The 15,687-nt window shown below is 38.8% G+C and overlaps 1 protein-coding gene across 2 annotated transcripts in view; it reads left to right on the top strand.

Moving 5' to 3' along the window:
- The window catches only part of TUNAR (transmembrane neural differentiation associated intracellular calcium regulator), a 70,531-nt gene that overhangs the window by 43,663 nt on the left and 11,181 nt on the right, over window positions 1-15,687 (top strand). Inside the window, exon 1 of one of the 2 annotated variants that reach the window (XM_072630316.1) lies at window positions 3,801-3,955. The exons of the other annotated variant lie outside the window; for it this stretch is intronic. The gene's annotated coding sequence lies outside the window, so the exon portion shown is untranslated. Of the gene's footprint in view, window positions 1-3,800; window positions 3,956-15,687 lie in introns of those variants that run through there. 2 annotated transcript variants of the gene reach the window in all.

The following is a 15,687-nucleotide window of genomic DNA, read 5'->3' as shown; positions in this document are numbered from 1 at the left end:
GCCCCAAGGATCAGAATGATTGCACATTAAGTTCCCAGTTGAGAGGAGTGTCTTTAAGAGATCAATAAGAGTATAGTAACTAGAAGGAGCTGTGGCATTGTGCCTTAACTTAGTAGTAAAACTTAAAAAAGGGAAACCTACCAGGAGAATAAAGGGAGGGATGCAGTCTAAGTAGGAAATGCTCCCTCGGAACAATTGGTACAGCTGGCCGATGTAAAATTCCTGATACACTTGTGAGCAAGGTGTTGAGATGGAAAGAGTAGCCCATAGAGGGGTGGCCAACATAAAAGGGGTGGCACAGACCTCTGAGGAAGTCATGTTGGGGAGGGGAGCTTTCACAAAAATAGCCCCCCTGTCAATGAGTTTCCCAGTTTGACCAAGGAGTTATCCTCTCAATTTCAGAGGCCAAGGGTATTTGAAGTGTCAGGGAGGAGGAGGAGGACTAGGGTTAACACTATCATTGCCCATTCAAAAGGAAACAGTTTCCTGAGAGAGAAGTAAAAAGAAAAATATTTTCCCTGGAAGAGATTTTAGGAAGACTATGGCAAGGCCAAAACATAGAAGGCCATGTTTGATACGGGAGTATTTTTGTCTGTCAGATATTCCCTTTCTTTCCCAATTGCTCCATGGGCATATAGAACAAGGAAAGCATATTTTGAGTAAATAAAAACATCAGCTGGCCTGGGGTCAGGTCCCAAGGAATGGGTTAAGACTCCCAAAGCCTGTCTTCTCCTTTCATCAACATACAGAGTGAAAGGTTTTTCTAGATTGGGTAGGGCTAGTGCTGAGGTGGTGGTCAAATTATTTTTCGGAGTCTCAAAAGCTTTAGCCTGACCCAGACCCCATTCTAGAGGGAGTAAGTCAGGGCCTTGAGTAGAGCCATAAAGGGGCTTAGCAATAAAACCAAAATTAGGAATTCAGAGTCTACAAAATCCAGCCATGCCTAAAAAGACTTGAACTTGTTTCTTAGTGCTTTTGCTCTCAGAGGTTAAGGGGAGAGAGGTGGGCATGAGTTCATGACCCAGATACTTTATGAACTGGCATGCCATCTGGACTGTATTCAAAGAGACCCTATAGCCTTGAGTGTGAGAAATTAAGGGCTTCTGTGGCAGCAGTTAAAGAAGCAGCCCAGGTGGGGTTACGAATAAGAACACCATGCACATACTTTATTAAGCTACTATCTGCTAGTTTCAGGTTCCTTAAATCCCTTCCCAAAGCCTGGCCAAATAAATGAGGGTTATCTTGAAACTCTTGGGGCAAGACTGTCCTTGTTAGCTGACATGGACTTGATTCCCCAGGAAGAGTCCATTCAAAGGCAAAAATAAATTGTGAGCATTATCCATTAGGTTTTTTTCTGGGAAGGATTGCATGGAGATGAACAAGGGACAAGGATTTTATACTTAAGGAATTTTTCAATTAAAAATTGTAGTCTTTCCCAGACCTCAGGCTTAATCAGATACTGACAGAAATGTGGGAACATTTCAGGGTATGGGAGGTTAACAACAGCTGAGGTGACTGATGTAGCTTGTCCTGGAATTCCTGGATCCCAAACAATTAACTCTTCTGTCTCCCACACTGTCAAGCGAACATGGGGAGATTTAGTGAACAAAGGGAAAAAGGAAATGAGAGGATTAACTAGAGAAAATTGGCTCCCCGATCTCACCATCAGGTCCCTTTCCAGCAAGGGGGCAGGGCTAAAGGAGGGCATAAGGAAGGAGTGTTTAAACAACAGATCCTTGAGTAGGCTGGGGAGGAGGTATGTCTGGAGACATTCCTTAGTTTCCCCTCCAATGCCTATGACCTGAGGAGTCAAGGGGCAGGTAGGGCCAGAGTAATTAATTAAAACAGAGAATGTAGCCAAGTTAAAGCGGGCAACCTTACCTTCAGCTTTGATTTTTGCCCAGAGCTTGAAGAGAGAGGTGGAGAAAGTGGGAGCACTGCCAAATCCCAGGCTTCCTTGTTTTTCCAAGTCTTGAGAATATTGGAGGACTAGGTACTAGGGAGTGGCTCCACCACTTTTCCAACCTTGGTGACAATTCTTCCTCCAATGTCCCTTCTGGTCACATAGGTGCAATTCATAGGCATCAGTTCCTGGAGTTCCCTGTGGGAGGGCACTCCTTGGATCAGTGACCCTCCGTGTGACATCAGAAGCAGGTTTCCCCACTTCCCAATAAACCAACCTTCCTCCAAGGGGATGTCCTGGAGGGATGCTCCCTAGCTTTTTCCTGGCCGTGGCAACAGCCAAGAATTGAACATGTTCTCTGTCTCTGGCCTTGTTTCTGAGCTCTTTTTCCTCTGCTTTGACTAGATCTCTGTTGTTGAAGACCCCAAAGGCTGTCTCCAGTAACAGGGCCTGAGGTGTTTGGGGTCTCATTGCCAATTTCTGCAGTTTCCTCCTAATATCTGAGGCAGACTGATTAATAAAAGACATCCTAAGGATTGCTGCCCCTTCTATGGAGTCAGGATCCAAATTTGTATGCTTTTTAATAGTTTCTACTAGCCTGTCTTGAAAAAGGGCAGAGTTTTCCTTTTCTCCCTGAGTAATTTCCCTAACTTTTTGAAAATTTACTTGTTTTTTGAAATGCAGCTTTTAGGCCTTCTAACTGGCAAATTAGTATATGGTTTCTCTTTCCTCTATCCTCATTCTTTTGATAATTTCATCCTGGGTCACTAGTGGGAACAACAGCTGCTCCTGGAGGGTATTTTGTGGGATCATTGCTAGCCAAATGATCCCCAAACTTTTGGGTGTGTTCCCAAAAAGTCCTCTTCTCCTCAATGGTACAGCAGGCAGAGAAAAGAATATGTAGATCATTCCAAGAAAGTTCAAATTGTAGGAATATGTTCCAAAACCTGTTAGTAAACTTATTGGGGTCTTCCAAGCATCTCCCTAGTTTCTCCTTAACCTGAATGAGGTCTGAGATGGAGAATGGGACATGTACTCTAATAGCCCCACTAGAGGCAGGCACTTCCCTTAGGGGAAAATGCCTTGAAGGCTGTGGGGTCAGGAGCTTGATTAAAGAGACAGGAAGTCCCAGTTTTTGTGAGGGAGAGGCTGAGGAATGCTGACTCAACTGGTTTGGGCTGCAAGGCCAGGGCATCTGGCTGCAGGGGGAAAGATCAGCTGGTATTTGAGGAAGTGAAGTGATCAGAGGGAGAGATACTCCAGAGAGTGCAGTGGGAGCAGAGCCTGGGCCCAGAGTAGATGTTACCCCGGGGAGAGGGGCTGCAGAGGGAGGCACCTCAGCAAGATCCATGGCTAGGAACTGAGCAGGAGTTGCTGAGGGTGGAGGGGCGATGGGAAGAGATATAGGATAGGAGATGTGGAAGGTAAATGAGGCAGGAATTGAGGGGGGTTGGTGTAGAGGAAAAGGGAAGGGAAATCAAGGGAAAGAAGGGGTGGTCAAGGATGGGTAGGCCAGTGTTGGGAGAGGTAAGGGAGTGGCAAAAGGAGTTGTGGGAGATTGGGGTGAGGATAGGGGTTGGAATGGTGGGAGCAGAGATAGGGAAGGAGGTGAAGCTGAGAATCAAAGGTCCAGTTCACCCCCATTGCCCTTTCGTGGGGCAGCTCTGACTACAAGCATCTTACAATCTTTTCTGAGAATGGGGACCTGAGAGAGCTTGACAAAGGCCATTATGTAGGGTATTTCTATCCATTTTCCTTTTTGGTGACTATATAACTCTAACTGTAAAAGAGTATTACATTGTAAGGTCCCCAAAATGGGCCATATTTCATGGTCCTCCAGATGATACTGAGGCTAAACTGTGTTGCAAAATAACACTAACTTTTTCTTCTTAAGTTCTTTAGGGAAGCTAATTTTTTTCCAGTTTTGTAAAAGACAACCCAAAGGAGAATTTTGGGGGATTGAAGAGGATTGACTCGTTACAGATATGGGGATAGAAGTCCCTCCCTCTGTAAAGGAAAACGTGAGAGTCTTGAAAAAAAAGAGAAAAAAAGGTAACTAATGTTTTCCTAATTCCCTAGCGCTGAGGAAATTGAGAGAGTTGGGCATGTACTTCCCGATAGGGCATCCGTATTCTGTGGTTTGGAACATGTGCCCAGGTCCATAGCTTCAAACACAGCCACTGGACTGAAAATCTGAGTGCTAGACAGCCTTCTAGCTGCCTAACCTACTGGGACCTGAGGTCAGGTCAGAGAACAGCTTTCAAGGTGCTTGGAGAGGGAGAAGGAGATAGGGAGAGGGGCAGGCTTACATACCTTCTAGTCTTGGCAGAACTTGAGATTAGCAGTTCTTCCCAGTCAGGGAACCAAAATGTTGAGCTTCAGGGTGCTGGGGACCCCGAAATACTGACATGCCAGGTACTGCTTGAATGATTTCACACGTCTTCTTCAAGTCAAAGAAAAACAAAGTTTATTAAAGATTCACCATACTGGATTGATTCTTAAGGAGCCTAAGCATTTGTAACGTGTGTATTAACAAGTGGGCCGGATAGAATCTAAGCTGGATAGAGTCTGAGCTAGATTGTACCTGACCACCTTCATGGAGGTGAGATAGAACTTAAATACAGAAAAAGACCGAGGGAAGAATTCAGATGTGGCCAAGCAGTCTCGGGTCCTAGGGATGGTCTCTACAGATCAAACCCAGGGAAGATCCTGATGGGAGTGGTTGGTAATAGGATCAAAGGGAGGAATATCAAAAGAATGCTAAATATTCTGGACAACAGGATTTTGGTAAGATAGGAAATATCTGGGCTGGGAGAAATGGAAAGGGAATCCAAGGAACCCCCCCAAGGCCATATTTTCCTGGGCCCTTCAGACAAATGGGACAAAAGTCCTCCCTATCCAAGGGAAAAAGGTCTTGGCTTGGGCTTGTACCCCATTGGTATTAAGCATCTACTATTTGCAAGATTTGTGCTATGTACTGGTAAAATAAAAATGAAAAATTATATAGTTAGGCCCAATAATGGGTGAATGATAGGTCATCTGAAATAGTTGCATGTATTCAGATTTGCACTATTCAAAATTATAATTATGTAAGATGTAATGATTAGTTCCACTTCAATGGAAATATGCAATGAGGATCATGTAATGCAACCACTTCAGGAGAATTCATTATTTTCACTCAAATGATCTGAGCTATAATCCCTGTCCTCAAATACCATAAATTCTCATAACAGAGGGGTAGTTTGTGCACAAATAAGCATAGTGTGAGTAAGAATAGGATAGGGCCTTTGGTCTGGGATGATTAAGAGAAGGCTCTATGGAGCAGGGTCACCTGAGTTGATCCTTATAAAGAATTTCAAGAGGTAGAAGTATGGAAAGAGAGCATTCCAGAAATAGGGTGAAGCCAGCACTAATGCTTGGAGACAAGATAGGGCAAGATGAAATTAAAGACTATCTGGTCCTCCAGTTTGGCTGGAACATGAAGCTAATAAAAGGCAATGTGCCAGTCTACATACATTAGTTTATAAATTATGCTAAAGGCAATAGAAAGACACTGAAGATTAAAGGAATTGATGAGAAGCCCCAAGGGCATAGTTTAAATTTTACTGTAGCCTTTCCTCTCCGAATTTCCATAGCACTTTATGTCTATACCAAACAATTTAACATTTACTTGTCTATTGTCTTATATTGTTTATTGTTGTTTCATGTATTAGTCTTATCTCAACAGCTACCCCCTAAACTCCTTGAGAATGAGGATTATTCCCTGTGTCTTACACTTCTATCTCTCAGTATTAGATGGGTAGGTGATTGTTAAAAGTGATTGAATTAGCAAGTCAATTTCACTCATTTTGTGTTCATTTCTCCCTCTTGTGAGAAAAAATCTCTCCACCAATGTATATTGGCAATTGTTCTGCAGTTTATAGTCTTAGAAAGCTGCCTGGAGTCCTCAGAGGTTAAGTGACTACCTTGGCCTTCCTAATTCCATGCCCAGTTCTCTGTCCACTCTACCTCTTTTTATTAATTTATTTTTGGTTTTCAACATTCATTTCCACAAGATTTTGAATTCCAGATTTTCTCCCCATCTCTACCCTCCCCTCCACATTGAGATGGCATGCATTCTTATTATCCCTTCCACCAGTCTACCCTCCCTTTTCTTACCACTCCTTATCCCTACCCCCTTACTGTCTAGAAATATAGATTTCTATACCCCATTACCTATATATCTTATTTCCCAGTTGCATGTAAAAATAATTTTTAACATTTGTTTTTAAAACTTTGAGTTCCAAATTCTCTTTCTTTTCCCCTCTCCACCCACCCTCATTGAGAAGACAAGCCATTCAATATAGGTTATAGATATGTAGCTGTGCAAAATATTTCCACAATAGTTGTGTTGGGAAAGACTAACTATATTTCCCTCCATCCTATCCCACCCCCCACTTATTCTATTTTCAACTTTGACCCTGTCTCTTTTTAAAAGTGTTTGCTTCTGACTACCCCTGCCCCCAGTCTGCTCTCCCTTCTATCATACCCCTATCTTCTTTCCCCCTTACTTTCCTTTAGGGTAACATACCCAATTGTGTGTATATGTTATTGCCTCTTTAAGCCAAATCCAGTATGAGTAAGGTTCACTCGTTCCCTCTTACCTCCCCTTTCCTCCCTTACATTGTGAAGCCTTTTTCTTGCCTCTTTTATTTGAGATAATTTACCCCATTCTGACTCTCCCTTTCTTCTTCCAATATATTCTTCTTTCATCCCTTAATTTTATTTTTTAGATATCATATTCACCTTATCCTGTGCCCCACAACTATCTGTCTATCTATCTGTCTGTCTATCTATCTATCTATCTATCTATCTATCTATATCTATCTATCTATCTATCATTTCCTCCAACTATCCTAATATTAAGCAAGGTCTCATGAGTTACAAATATCATCTTTCTATGTAGGAATATAAACAGTTAAATTTTAATAAGTCTCTTATGATTTCTCTTTCCTGTTTACCTTTTTCATGCTCCTCTTGATTCTTGTATCTGAAAGTTAATTTTTCTATTCAGCTCTGGTCTCTTCAGCAAGAATGTTGGAAAGTCCTCTATTTCATTGAATTACCACTTTTTTCCCCTGAAGGATTATACTCAATTTTTCTGGCTAAATGAATCTTGTTTTTAATTCTAGCTCCTTTGACTGTTGGAATATCATAGTCCATGCCCTGTGATCCCTTAATGTAGGAGCTGCTAGATCTTATGTTATCCTGATAGTTTTTCCATAATGCTTGAATTGTTTCTTTCTGGCTGCTTGCAATATTTTCTCCTTGACCTGGAAACTCTGGAATTTGGCTACAGTAGTCCTAGGAGTTTTCCTTTGGGGATCTCTTTTAAGAGGCAATCAGTGAATTCTTTCTATTTCTGTTATACCCTCTGGTTCTAGAAGATCAGGACACTTTTCCTTGATAATTTCTTGAAAGATGATATCTAGTCTTTTTTTTTCTGTCATGGCTTTCAGGTAGTACAGTAAGTTTTAAATTATCTCTCCTGGATCTATTTTGCAGGAGAATTGTTTTTCCAATGAGATATTTTACATTGCCTTGTATTTTTTCTTTCTTTTGGTTCTCTTTTATAATTTCTTGATTTCTCATAAGGTCATTAGCTTCCATTTGCTCCATTCTTCTTTTGAAGGAATTATTTTCTTCAGTGAGTTTTCAGATCTCCTTTTCCATTTGACCAATCCTGTTTTTTCAAGACTTTCTTCCCCTAATTAGTTTTTTGGACCTCTTTTGCCATTTGGATTAGCCTATTTGTAAAGTATTATTTTCTTCAGTATTTGGGGGGGGATCCTTTAGCAAGTTGCTGACTCGTTTTTCATGATTTTCTTGCATCACTTTCATTTCTCTTCCCAATTTTTCCTCTACTTCTCTTGCTTGATTTTCAAAATCCTTTTTAAGCTCTTCCATGCCCTAAGAACAATTCATATTTTTCTTGGAGGCTTTGGAGGTAGGAGCTTTGACTTTGTTGTCTTCTTCTGGTTGTATGTTTTGATCTTCTTTGTCATCAAAGTAAGATTCTGTAGTGTTTTTTACACTATTTTCTCATGTTCCCAGCCAAATACTTGACTTTGTAACTCTTTGTCAAGGTAGGACTCTGCTTCCAGTAGAGGTGGGGGTGGGTTGGAGGGGTAGGTGTACTGTCCCAGGGTTCAGGGCTTTTGGATCAGCCTCTTGATCCCCCACTGTCTGTGGGCCCAGAGCTCCAGAATAAGTTGCCACTGCCACTGCTGCTGCTGCTGCCACCTGCACCACCTCCTCCTCTACCCTGGGACTGGGGCCAGACCCCAGCCAGAACAGGTCCCACAGAGTTTTCCCAATGCCCTTCTATGCTATCTTTGGTATTTGTGGGTTGAGAAATCTGGAAACTGACACAACTGCCAGTGATTCAGTCCCCTGAGGCCTATTCTGATCCTGTCTGTGCTGTCACAACCCACACCGGACTGCGCTTTGCTCCCAGCTCAGTGCAATAGACTCTTCCTATCAACCTCCCAGGCTGTCTTGGTTTGGAGATTTGTTTCACTCCATCATTTTGTGGGTTCTGCAGCTCAAGAATTCGTGTAGAGTCCTTTTTGATTGGTATTTGGAGGGGTTGGGGGGAGAGCATAAGCAAGTCCCTACTTTTACTCTGCCATCTTGGCTCTACCTCCCCCAATCTACCTCTTTAAAAGAGAATAGAAATACAGAAATGAAAAAGAAATGTCACATTCTACCAGGAAGGGGAGAGAACAATATGTACACGTGAACAAGAGCAAGATAATTTGAGGAGAGAGAGTAACAGAGGTCTAGAAGTGAAGAAGAAGAGGAAATATATATATATATATATGTAGGTACAGAGGACCAATTGAAGGGAAGGGATGCAGAGGGAAGAGAAAATTCTACTTTAGGGTGCAGCAAGAAGGTCAAGTTGCTTGCAGCATACGCTGAATGAAAGGAAATAAATGTGAAATGAGACTGGAAAGGTTGAGAGGTGCCAGATTATTGAGGCTTTGAATACCAGGCTAAGGAATTTGTGTTTTATCCTAAGAGCATGAAATCATATATTTTGAGCTGGAAGAGACTGTGGAAGCCATCTAGCCCAACCTCTTCATTTTACATCTAAGGATCTGAGATGGAGAAAGGTTAAATCATTTATCAAAGGTCGAATGGAGTGTTAAGTAGCAAAATTAGGATTCTAACTCAGGCTCCAATAACAGTTATGCTTTGGAAAGATTATTTTGGCAATTGCTCAAACTGTCTTTTGCCTCTTTTTGTTTCCCTAGCACTTAGCACGGTGCCTGCCATATAGGAAGCAGTTAGTGATATTTATTAACTGACTAAATAATTACCCTCAGGAACACACAATCTAATGGGGGAGACAACAAGCAAGTATATTATAAATAAGCTATGTACAAAATAATTAGGAAATAAATAAGAGAGGGAAGGGACTAGAATTCTCATAGAAGATGAGATTTCATTTGAAATGTGAAGAAAGGCAGGGGAGCCAGTTCATGGAGATAAGGAAAGAAAGCATGCTAGCCAAGGAGGACTGCTAGAGAGAATTCCTGGAGGTGGGAGAGAGAATGTTTTGTTCATGGAATATCAAGGTGGCTAGTGTTAATGAATCAAAAAAACATAATAGATAATATGATGTAAGAAGGCTGGAAAGGTAGGAAAGAGGTAAGTTATGAAGGGGTTTAAGTGCTAAACAAAACATTTTGTATTTTATCTTAGAGATAACAGAGAGCCACTGAAATTTATTTAGTAAGGAAGTTGATTTGGTCAGACCTACACTTGATGGAAATCACTTTTTGCACATGACTAGAGGTGGTGGTTGATTAGGGTGGGAGATATTTGAGGAAAGGAAACCCATTATTATGATTATCTAGACATTAGGTAACAAGGTTCTACAACAAGGAGGAAGTTTTGTAAGTAAAGCAAAAGGGATATATTCCAGAGCTGTTGCAAAGGTGAAATCAACAAGCTTTGGCAATAGCTTGGATATAAGGAATGAGAGATAGTGAGGAGTCAAGTTACATGGATTGTAAGCCTGAGGGACTGGAAGAATGGTTTTGACAGTAACAGGGATGTTGAAGGGTAAAGATTTATGGGGAATAATAATGAGTTAAATTTTGGACATGTTGAGTCTAAGATTGTGAATTTTAGGTGTTAATTTTCCTTTTTATAAAAATATATATTTATAAAATGCATTAATAGCACCTACCTCAGAGTTAGTGTGAGGATGAAATATACAAACCTTTAAGTTCTATGTAAGTGCTAACAATTGCTTACCACTGTAACTACTGTTTCTAATGCTATCACAAATATTAGTGCTAATAATGTGTATCATTGCTTAGCTATTAATTTTAATAGGAGAGCCTCTAGCATTTCTACATTACCTGTAATGCTGCTCTTAGTTTTAGATAGGTGATATTAACAAATTAAAGAAAGCTTTGGTTATTCTTATACTGTTTTTTAAAAAATAGAAATGGCTGTTATATTTTGCCAAAAGTAAAAAGAGTTGCACTGAAAGGAGTGATCAAAAGAATGGATTCAGAGAAACCTGGGAAGACATGTAAAATTATATGAAGTGAAGTCAACAGAATATAAAAAACAACTTATACAATGGCTGTAACATTGTAAATAAAGACAGATTTGTAAAAACTTCAGAACTATGATGTAGTTTCCTTCCTTATCTCTTTTCATTAGAACCACTTTTGCTTTTGCTTTGCCTTGGATCAGAATTTCTATCTCTGCTTTTTTTTCTTTTTAATATTTCATCTGAAACATAATAGATTCTGTTCCAGTCTTTTGGGTTTATTCTTTGTGTATTTCTCTGCTTCAAATGTGCTTCTTATAAACTGCATATTGTAGGATTATGTTTTTTTAATCCATTCTGCTGTCTGCTTCCATTTTGTGGGAGAGTTCATCACATTCGCATTCACAGCTATGACCAATTTTGACTTTAAAGGACCAATGATGTAACATATCGTCTACTTCCTAAGAGAGAGATGATGGTGTGCAATGATCCATATGTCTTTGATCATGGATTTGTTTTATTTGTTATAAGGGAGAATTTTTAAAATGGGAGTGGTTTTGGGGAACAGAGGGTCAGTCGTGATAGTGGTATTTGAAAAGAAGCAAAATACAAAAGAGAATAATTGAAATAGTTACCAAAAAAAATCACAGAAGAGAGCAAAATGAAATTTAGAGACACAGAACAGAACAGCTTTGAAATTAATGTGTTAAATGTTTTTATACTTTAAAAAGAACCAAGAGATTTGTGGTTTCATATACAATCTTCATTTTTTGTTCCTTCAATATGGAAATGTTAATTTTTTTATTGATTTTTTTCAACTTCAGAATAAAAAAAAAATAAAGAATCCTGATAGGGACTTAGAGAGAAGGCTATTATAATATTTTCACATTGAATGAATTAACTTACATGTAAATAGTTACCAAGAAAACTTAGGTGTTTTTGGTCCAGACATATGACTTGGGTATGGAGAGTTGCTGGTATGGAAACTCACTCCACCAATTGAATTCAGTAAATTGTCTGTAACTTATAGTTTTACAGGTTATCTCAGGTGTCTTGGGTTTAAAGGACTTATCCATTGTCACATTGCTACTATGTGTTAGAAGCAGGAATACATTTTTCTTATATATTTGGGAACTTTCTGCCCCTTCCCAAGATACTGTGATTCACAGCTTGGCCATGGTGGGGAAAAAAAATCAGTAAAATTTTGAAAGTTAAATTTGGACTTGATGTAAGGAGGGGATTCTGATACAGATATAAGTTGAAATAGATATGAGCTCTAATGTACTTTTCAAATCTGAGATTCTGTTATTCAGTATGAATTTTCCATATGTAGAGATGATGAGAGTTTTTGTAGGCAAGATATGGTAAAAACAAACAAACAAGCAAACAAACAAACAAACAAAAAAACTACCCTGGTCGTAGAGAAAAATCATGTAAAAATTCAAATGCTTCTGAGTAAGTGAACTGTTGATGGGTACAGCACTCCAAAGCAATATATTTATGAAATATAGGCTGCTTATCCAAGGCAAGAAGGACCTATCTGGTTTACTTAGTAAAACCTGAAAACTGTAACATTTGCAATTACTGATGCTGTAGAAAGAAAACTACACATTGGCATCAGAAACCTGAGACCAAGTCCCAAGTCTGCTACTGGGCTAGCTGAACTTGGGCAAATATTTGGTCTCTCTTAGTTTTCATCTATAAAATCAGGGGAGATTGGGCTATATTATCTCATAGTTCTTTGTAAATAAGATACTCTGTGGTTCTAGTTCTATGTGAAAACATGTTCCAAGGTCAAAACAAAGGGTTTACTATATTTGAACTCTCTGAAAGCATGAAGATTCATTTGGGTCTTGAGCCAGAAGAGCCCTGAGAGATCACCTAATTTTCATTTTATAGACAAGGGAATTGAGGTGCAAAGACGAGATACACCTTGTCCAAGGAGTCACAAGAATAGTGAATAGCAGAGCTGTAATTCAAATCCAAAGCTTCCAGCTCCAAATCTAGCATTATTTCCTCCCTGGAATTGTACCTGTCATCAAAAGAAAACATGAATGGATGAAGACTGCATCCTCATCAAGAAAAGTACAAACAACTATATCTAGGACTTCTAGGTCATTTCCATAATGTTTCATTTTCTAGATGACAGTTCATGGGAAATTGGCCAAGTCTCTGATGTCCTTTATTAATCCAATTCCAAGAGCTGTGAAAATAATTTCCTTTGGACTTTCTTCAATACTTATATTGCTAATATGATCAAGGACAGTGATGTTAGTTTTCTTGAATAAAATTATTATTTTTTTAGTGGAACTTTAAAAAGGGAAAACAGAAAACATACTTTACTAAGTGTACTGCAAAGCAAAAGCCAGAGACAGAGAAGAGTCCAAATTGGGAAGAAGTAATAGTAGAAACAAGTTTAGACTTAAGAGGATTATAGTTGGAATGGAACTTCGAAATCATCTAATTCAACCCTTTATCTTACAGATAAGGAAACTGAGGCCTTGGGAAAATAAGTGAGTTGCATAAAATTACTTAGAGTACATCGTAAAGACAGAGTAAAAATCCTGGTGTTCTGACTTCAAATTCAGTGCACATTGATCTAAATCACTTGGAAATGAAGAAAGCTAGCTTCATATGAATAGATTATGGAATTTAAATAGTATTGGACACATAGTCAAGACATATAGTTTCAGTCCCTTCTTTTAAGACTTACTAGAAGTGTGACCATGGATAAGTCACTTAAGTTGTCTGAGCCACAATTTCCTTATCTATAAAAAGAGAATAATAGTACCATCTGTACCTACCCCACAAGGCTGTTGTAAGGTTCAAATGAGATACCATATGTAAAACGTTTTACAGATCTTTAAAACACTAAATTATTATTAACAATTATCCTTTAGCATATGTAACTAACTATATAACTGTATGTAATCATATATAATTATTAATATTATTATCTCATTTTCCATCTTTTTGGGGAGGGTATGGTTAGAAATAGTTCTAGGGTAAGTTATTATCCAGCTATTTTTCTTTTAGACATAATGTTCTAAATTTAAAAAGGAATTTTTTTTCAAAATCTAAGTGTCTTCAACTTGATAAGGCTGGATATTCAGGAGCTAAACATAAGCCCAATGCCATTATTTATTGGCATGAGAAGTTTTAACCTATTTTGAACCTGAAATGATCCACTCCTTCTTATAAACCCAGAAGCCCACCATAATAATGTCAAAATTATTATTAGTGAAAACTCTTCATGAACATAGCCCACTGCAGCTCAGAACTCCTGAGCTTAAGAGATCAACCAGCCTCAACTTCCCTAGTTACTTGGCTTAGAGGTATGAACCACCATGGCTAACTGTTCTAAGGACTGTTATGCAACTGGATAAAATGACTACATTTTTCATTCTTGAAAGCATTATTGCTACATTTCTAGTAGCAGACAGAGATGATACGTCCCTCATGAAGGAATAAGTGAATGAATGAATGAAAAAGTATTTCATAATGTGACATGCAGAGAGCTGATAAGTGGGATGTTGGGCTTAAGACCAGGCATATGAAGGTGAACATTCACCACTCAAAGTCCATGGCCATAGAGATGAGTCCCTTAGTTCTAGACAGATAATTCCATCTGTTCTCACATTTAAAGCATTTACTAAGCACCTACTAGATTCCAGGCACTGTGCTAAGCACTTTACAAATATTATCTCATCCCTATGAAATAGGTGTGATTACTATTTGTTTTAAAGTTGAGGAAACTGATATAGACAGTGATTAAGTCAGTCATTAAGTCATTCAATAAATATTTATACAGCACTTACTAGGTGCCAGGCATTGTTCTAAGTGTTAAACTTAAGTGTCTTCATGACTTAAGTGGCCTGCCCTGAGTGGCACAGCTAGTAAGTATCTGAGGCTGGATTTGAACTCAGGTCTTCCTAACTCTACTCTATTCACTGCACCACCATAGATGCTTCATGATTTTGATCTCCTCTGCTGGGTGTTTACATTTTGAAAACATTTGATTCCACATAGCTTGGAGATTATGAGTAATTGGTATGTTGTTTTTTGTTGTTCATTTTTTCAGTTCTGTCTGATTCTTCATGAACCCATGAACCAGAGCACATCAGGCCCTTCTATCCTTCATTGTCTCCTGAAGTCTATCCCAGCTCACATTTATTGTTTCCATGACAATAGCTAGCCATCTCATCCTCTGCCATCCCATTTTCCTTTTTTCCCAGACTTTTCCAATATCAGGATCTTTTACAATGAGTATTTTTCTTCATTATGTGGCCATATTATTTGAGCTTTATCTTTAGTATTTATTGTTTCAATAAATAATCTGAATTAAGTAATGACTGATGAGCCACTTCCTATCCAAGGGACTCTCAAAAGTCTTTTTCAGCACCACAGTTTGAAAGCTTTGATTTTGTGGCGCTCACCTTTCCTTAAAGTCTAGTTCTTACAGCCATACATTACTACTTGAAAAAAAAACCACAGCTTTAACTATATGGACCTTGGTTGACAAGGTGATGTCTCTGATTTTTAGCATGCTGTCCAGATTTGCCATAGCTTTCCTTCTAAGGAGCAAGCATTTTTTAATGCATGGCTGCAATAGCCATCTGCAGTGATTTTTGAGTCCAAGAATATAAAATCTGGCAATGCTTACATCTCTTCTTATATTTGCCAGGAAGTGATGGGACTAATTGCCAGGATCTTAGGTTTGTTTGTTTTTTTTTTATGTTAAGCTTCAAGATAGCCTTTATACTCTCCTCTTTCATCATCATCAGGAGATTGCTTAATTCTTCTTCACTTTCTGACATCCGAATGGTATCATCCACATACCTGAGATTGTTGATAATTCTCCCAGAAACTTTAATTCCAGCTTTTGCTTTGTCCAGTCTGGCATTTTGCATGATATATTCTGCATGTAAGTTAAATAAATAAGTTGACAATGTATAGCCTTTTCATACTCTTTTCTCCATCTTAAACCAATCAGTTGTTCCATGTTCAGTTCTGTTATTTCTTGCCTCACATTCAGGTTCTTCAGGAGAAAGTAATCTGCTACTCCCATCCCTTTGAGAACTTGCCACATTTAGTTGTGATCCATGTCATTATCTTTTTAAATATTCTTCTTAAGTTTTTATGGATAAATATTATGTCTGAATGATTATAGGCAATAACTATAGTTCAGTCTAAATAATAGTGAGGTCAGTGCACTTTGTTAGTTAATTTT

This window comes from Notamacropus eugenii, chromosome 1, assembly GCF_028372415.1.
Source record: "Notamacropus eugenii isolate mMacEug1 chromosome 1, mMacEug1.pri_v2, whole genome shotgun sequence".
Lineage (NCBI taxonomy): Eukaryota > Metazoa > Chordata > Mammalia > Diprotodontia > Macropodidae > Notamacropus > Notamacropus eugenii.
Note: the sequence above shows the minus strand (reverse complement) of the source record. Positions and strands in the feature narration are given on the sequence as shown.